The sequence below is a fragment of the Thermobia domestica genome, chromosome 5 (assembly GCF_964235325.1).
Source record: "Thermobia domestica chromosome 5, izTheDome1.hap1.1, whole genome shotgun sequence".
NCBI classification, from domain to species: domain Eukaryota; kingdom Metazoa; phylum Arthropoda; class Insecta; order Zygentoma; family Lepismatidae; genus Thermobia; species Thermobia domestica.
Window position 1 is genome coordinate 170733819 of NC_137458.1, and position 5728 is coordinate 170739546.

The 5728-nt window shown below is 32.6% G+C and overlaps 1 long non-coding RNA gene across 1 annotated transcript; it reads right to left on the bottom strand.

The window, feature by feature from the left end:
* Positions 1-465: 465 nt before the first annotated feature.
* Positions 466-5445, bottom strand: LOC145686270 (uncharacterized). Its single transcript, XR_014131572.1, has 3 exons — positions 4916-5445; positions 1879-2042; positions 466-1347 (listed from the first exon to the last, which is right to left on the bottom strand). It is a non-coding gene; the product is annotated as an uncharacterized LOC145686270 (long non-coding RNA).
* Between the last annotated feature and the right edge of the window lie 283 nt (positions 5446-5728).

The following is a 5728-nucleotide window of genomic DNA, read 5'->3' on the forward strand; positions in this document are numbered from 1 at the left end:
AATTGCTTAAATCTTGTGCAAAGTAAGCCGGTCTTACGGTATAACTCAGATTTTGAGTACAGTTTGAAACGTTCATTTCTGTAAACTGTAAAAGGCAGTATGCTAACGCAATAATAGTCCGCATAAGGTCTATTAAGTCAACTTGTTCTACACTGAGAAAAAATTCCTGGAAATTTCTACGTATTTTACTACTAATTTGTGCGACAGTAGGAAAGAAGTAGAATTTTTCATCCTTCTTCATGTAAAATCTGTCATGAAAAAAAAAACATTACAGTCCTGAGCGAGTTGATGACGTCACAAACCAATGACGTCATTCGTTTGTGACGTCATAACGAAGAGGCAAATACCATTATATAATGGATTGTTCTACAGAATGTAATGCAGTGGTACCAGTTCAGTAATGATTGTAAGTCCTTACGTAATGCAATTTTGTACGTACAGAACAGAAATCCACATAAAAAACATGTATTTTTCCAATTACATAATGGGAAACGACAATGAAGAATGGGAAAAACCCATTACGTCCAGCAGTACGTAATGTTATATTCTCCTGCTGTAATATTCATTTACCATTACGTCATGAAATTCACTTCTTGCTGTAATGTTTTTTTCTCCGTAATATTAATGTTAATTTTCCATTACCGTCATGTAATTTACCCCTTACTGTAATGGTATTTTCTCCATCTGTCATGTTCATTTTCCATTACCGTCATGGAATTTACCCCTTACTGTAATGGTATTTTCTCCGTCTGTAATGTTAATTTTCCATTACCGTCATGGAATTTACCCCTTACTGTAATTGTATTTTCTCCATCTGTTATGTTAATTTTCCATTACCGTCATGGAATTTACCCCTTACTGTAATGGTATTTTCTCTATCTGTCATGTTAATTTTCCATTACCGTTTCTCTCCACCTGTCATGATTATTTTCAATTACTATAACGAAATTTTCTCTTTACTGTAATGGTTTTACCTCCATCCGTTACATACGATTCTCGTTACTTATCTGCCATTATTCCATTACGGACGGGTGTAATGTACTTCATTTCTCCATGCGTACTAGTGATTTCTCTTTACAGCTCTGTTATCCTTTTCCTGTATTGTACTATACATGAAACTTAACTTTTTTTTCAATAGTATAGCACTGACTATAGAACGAGATACAGTCCCAATTCAACTAATGTGTTTCAAACCTATGCTCCAAATTTATTGCAAATTGGTTGACTAGTGGAAGGGAAACGAGGAGTAGGAAGCAAAGAAACGCAACTGCTCGATGAGTTGAAAAATTATATATATATTGAAGCTGAAGATTGAGAAACGTGGAAGAAACATTTTGAGGCCCAAACCTAAGAAAGAAATTAAAAGCTCATTAGTCCCAGGATCTGCCAAAAGTAATACTCAATAATAATAGTAATACAAGTATTTAAATATTTTAAACGAAAACTCTAAATACAGGATTTAATGTCTAAATTTAAGGGATTCAAGCACATGGACATCTTATTATAATGATTGGAGGCTCCGTTTCTCTCCTCTCATACCTTCGTGCCACGTCGAATTTTGAAAAGTCCTTACGCAAAACTTATGACCAAATTTCAAGTTTACAGCTTAAACTGTTTGGTCTAGGCGTGGATCAATAGGTACGCCAATACTTCTTTCACATGTAGAGGTTATTTTCTACTGTACATTATTTGTTCATCTGCTAATCGACTTTACACTTGTCTTGCATTTAGCTTCTTTTCAGCATGCATACTTTCCTTTACCTTAACTTACCTCTATCGATGGACATGTTTGTCGGTTAAGTCAATGCTTAGTAGACTTCTTATTAAATATGTCTCAAAAATAGAAAACTTCTTTGTATGTTTATTTCTTATTTTTACCTTTCTAGTAGAATATTTCCAGCCCAACCAGCTCCAGGAGCGGACAGTTGAGAGCTATCGGCACAAGGGTTAGAGTCTTGTGTAATTGCCCATGATCCAGCCGGTTCATTCACTACTTCCCACGCTCCTAGTGCAGGGTGGTTATTCAAAACTTTAACCATAGTCTGAAACACAAATGGTTAATAAATAAGAAACATTTAAGTAAGTGAAATCAACTTGCCTCTGAGTCACAATGAAAAATTAGGTAGAATTATACTCTTTTTTCCACAGACTATTTCAGTTTCTTCAGCATTTTTCAAATTTATAGGTACAGTATTTAGCGGTTAATCGTTTCTGCAAAACATGCTATAAGCCGCTTTTCTTCTATTCGCTAAATGATTTATTTTAATGTTTATTGTATGCGTATTTGAAAGAAGTGTGTTTCCCTCATAGGTTTATGTTGAATTAAGAAAAAGTAATGAGAACATTAACGTGAAATACTAAATTTTTCTTGTCGTATAATAGTTACTCGAACAAAATGTATTATAATTCACAGAATGTAAGGAAGTTGTTTTCAAGTCCCGTTCTTCATTATAACACTTATAACTAAGTGTTTAAAAATAGCGTAAAACATAGTTCATATCTCATTAAATAAGTAATTTAATGATGTATCAATTGGCCTTATTTTGCTCAGTAATAACCTCAAACAATTTTTAATTAGCCAGATTCTAGAATGTAGAAGAGATTTTTTTAAACAGTAATTATAAAACATTTTATTAATACTAATTGTAAGTACTCTAGGTTGCTACCATCATGTAAGTGTTAATATTGAGTTGAATCTTTGAAGTAAGTAAAGTTGTTTCATCGAAGAGACACGTCATGGTATTATCTTATATATAAAGCTAAATATTCATTCGTATGTGTGCTCGTTTGTATGTTTCTCCGCTATAAAAAAAATCATTCTATTAGCTTCGCATATTTTAAGTAATTGTAAGAAAGAGACCAGTCGCTATAGTGTAATGAAACCATGAACTGAGAATTTAAAAACTAATGACATACGCTAAAGGTACTGTTCAGGAATTTTTCTTCCAGTTGGTGGGGTAATGTAATGAAACCATGAACTGAGAATTTAAAAAATCATTTTTTCATAAAAATTATAATGGCAATTTGGTAGGTGAAGATGGAACTAAGTTTTCTGTAATATTTTAACTTTTGGATATATGCATCACATTATTTTTAAAAAATCACAAGGACAGGGCTTGTAATCAAGAAAGCGTTGGAAACAGAAGCGGGCAGTCCACTGCTGGTACAGGAACGTCTGGAAGATGACCCTTGTAGAGGCTGGACGTAGCATCTGGAACTGGACCATCTCGAAGAAGGATGTGCCCATGCTGGTGGACTACATTTTGCTGGAGAAGGAACTGGCCTCCTGAAGTGATATCTCGTTGCAGTTGCATAATGACAAAAGAAATTGCATTAGTTTTTTTATTTATTATTTTTTTAAACTTTTCGTGTTTTTGTCGTATTGCAATGTAAGGTAAAGTCGAACAATATCGAAAATTTATGGTAGAGATATGTTTAAAGTTTATATTAGTATCATTATTGAGAAATATTTTGTTTTTGACAAATATTATATAATAAGAACAAGGAAGTTTTCGCAGCAACTGTGTTTGTTTACTTGTGGTTAATGACCCACAAACGAAAGAATGACACTCCAACCGTTATTAGATGGAATGTTATGGTTAGAATTTTAGCGGAAGAAAGTGTGTTTTTCTGAAAAGTGAAAAGTGTCCTGTGATGTTACGTCCTCGTGAGATGCGATTGCCTGTGCGTAAATGTTATTGTTAGTGATTTAACTTGTGCTGATGTAGTGATTTCTCGTGTTGTTGTTTTGTGTCTATAATGATATGATTGTGGTGTCTCAGGTAAGTCCTATAATAATGAAATTAACGTAGATACTGGATATATCATCTGAGCATAGGAATTGAATATTAGCCTTCCCCCCACAAAGAAGACTAATATAGGGCGGTAAAATATTCCTGCACACCCTAATTCCAGGGATATTTTACCTCGATCTATCATAAAAGCACGATTCCCACTGACAAAAGAGGAAATTCAAATACAAACCCTCGTGACGCGACTCCCCAAAACGCCACGTTTAGTGAGTATGTTTCAACTCAATTTTGTCAGTACTGTTTACGGTTTGAAACTGAACAAATTATTCGAGCAAGATATACTTGTTGTGAAAAATGAATAGGATTCACCTGAGAATGATTAGTGATTTTTCTAGTACGAAAAACAAATGTTGAGAGTACCAAGGTTAATTATGTTAGTGCAATGTGAACGAAAACGAGAAACACAGGTGATAGTTTGAGATAAATAAGCAAGTCTATAATTATGTTAGTATTATACGATCGAAAACGAGAGACGCAGGCGGTAGTTTGAGATAAATAATTAAGTCTACTGTGAGCGATTGTGTATAAGAAAACATGTATACTAGCAAACAAACACTATGCTAAACTGATAACAAAATTATTACAAAAAATTGAAAATAATTCGATATTGTTTCTATGACACAGAGAAAAACAACATATCTATTTGGCATGTCACATGATAGCATATGTTTGCCTAAGGAGCTATGTACCATAAGTCAAAAAAATTAAAATATAAAAAGAAATAAAAATCAAAATAAATTGTATCAAATCATTAACTAAAGGAACCGTGAATTCTTCAATCAAATTAAAAGAGTGAAAATTAAACTTTTCGTTGCAATCTCTTATTGTCATGAAATGACAATATTTTATTGATGAAACAACTGACTTACAATGGTAGTATAGTGGATATTTTTGTAACAATATAAATTATTTAACAGTGAGCATCCAGACATAGTATGTCAGATTAATTGTATAACAGATCATTATAATTTTACTCAATGCTTAACCAAACAGAAATAAGCTAAATATTTAAACATTCAAATCTGCCTGTCACTTTCAGAGACCTCCTAATTTCATGCCACATGCAAAATAGACAGTTAAAATTCCCTGTAGTCATACATTACCTTATTGCATAATTCGCTTGGTCTTGGCCGGACAATGGTCTTTCTTGCGGCATTTGTAATTTCGTATAGACCATTCCATTGCGATTCTGGATTCAGGACCCAGAATGCAGAATGATTTTTTACTTGCAAACTTGGTCATTTTATATGGACTATTGTCCTTGTTTACTTTAATTATTTTCCTTTTAACTTCGCCAAAAGCCAATATAAAAATTTACAAAATCTTAGGAAAGTCCTAATTACATTTTCTGACAAAATATTATTGTTCTCTAATGATGTAAAAATAAGTATTTTTGAATTTTAATTTACCCTGAGGTTTGCTTTCATCTTTTTCATGATTTTATCCGAATTGTTAATTACTACTGACAAGCAATGTTTGACTACAGGTGATTCTTGACTATTTTGCTTCTGCTTCCAACGATTTCTTGATTACAAGTCCTGTCCTTGTGATTTTTTAAAAATAATGTGATGCATATATCCAAAAGTTAAAATATTACAGAAAACTTAGTTCCATCTTCACCTACCAAATTGCCATTATAATTTTTATGAAAAAATGATATTTTAAATTCTCAGTTCATGGTTTCATTACAATAGCATCTATCGTGCAGTTAGCTGTTTATAAAAATAGATGATTTTTTCTACAGGTATGTGATTCAGCAGCAGTTATCTTATTTTCTTCTAATGCGAAGAACGAGTAGTTTTGCTAATATTGCATAAAGTGTAAAATTTTATAGAGAAAACTATCACAACCATATTTAAATTTAAGGTAAAATTCCTCTTCTAAGTACGCTGTCATTGCCCTATACATTTCTTACC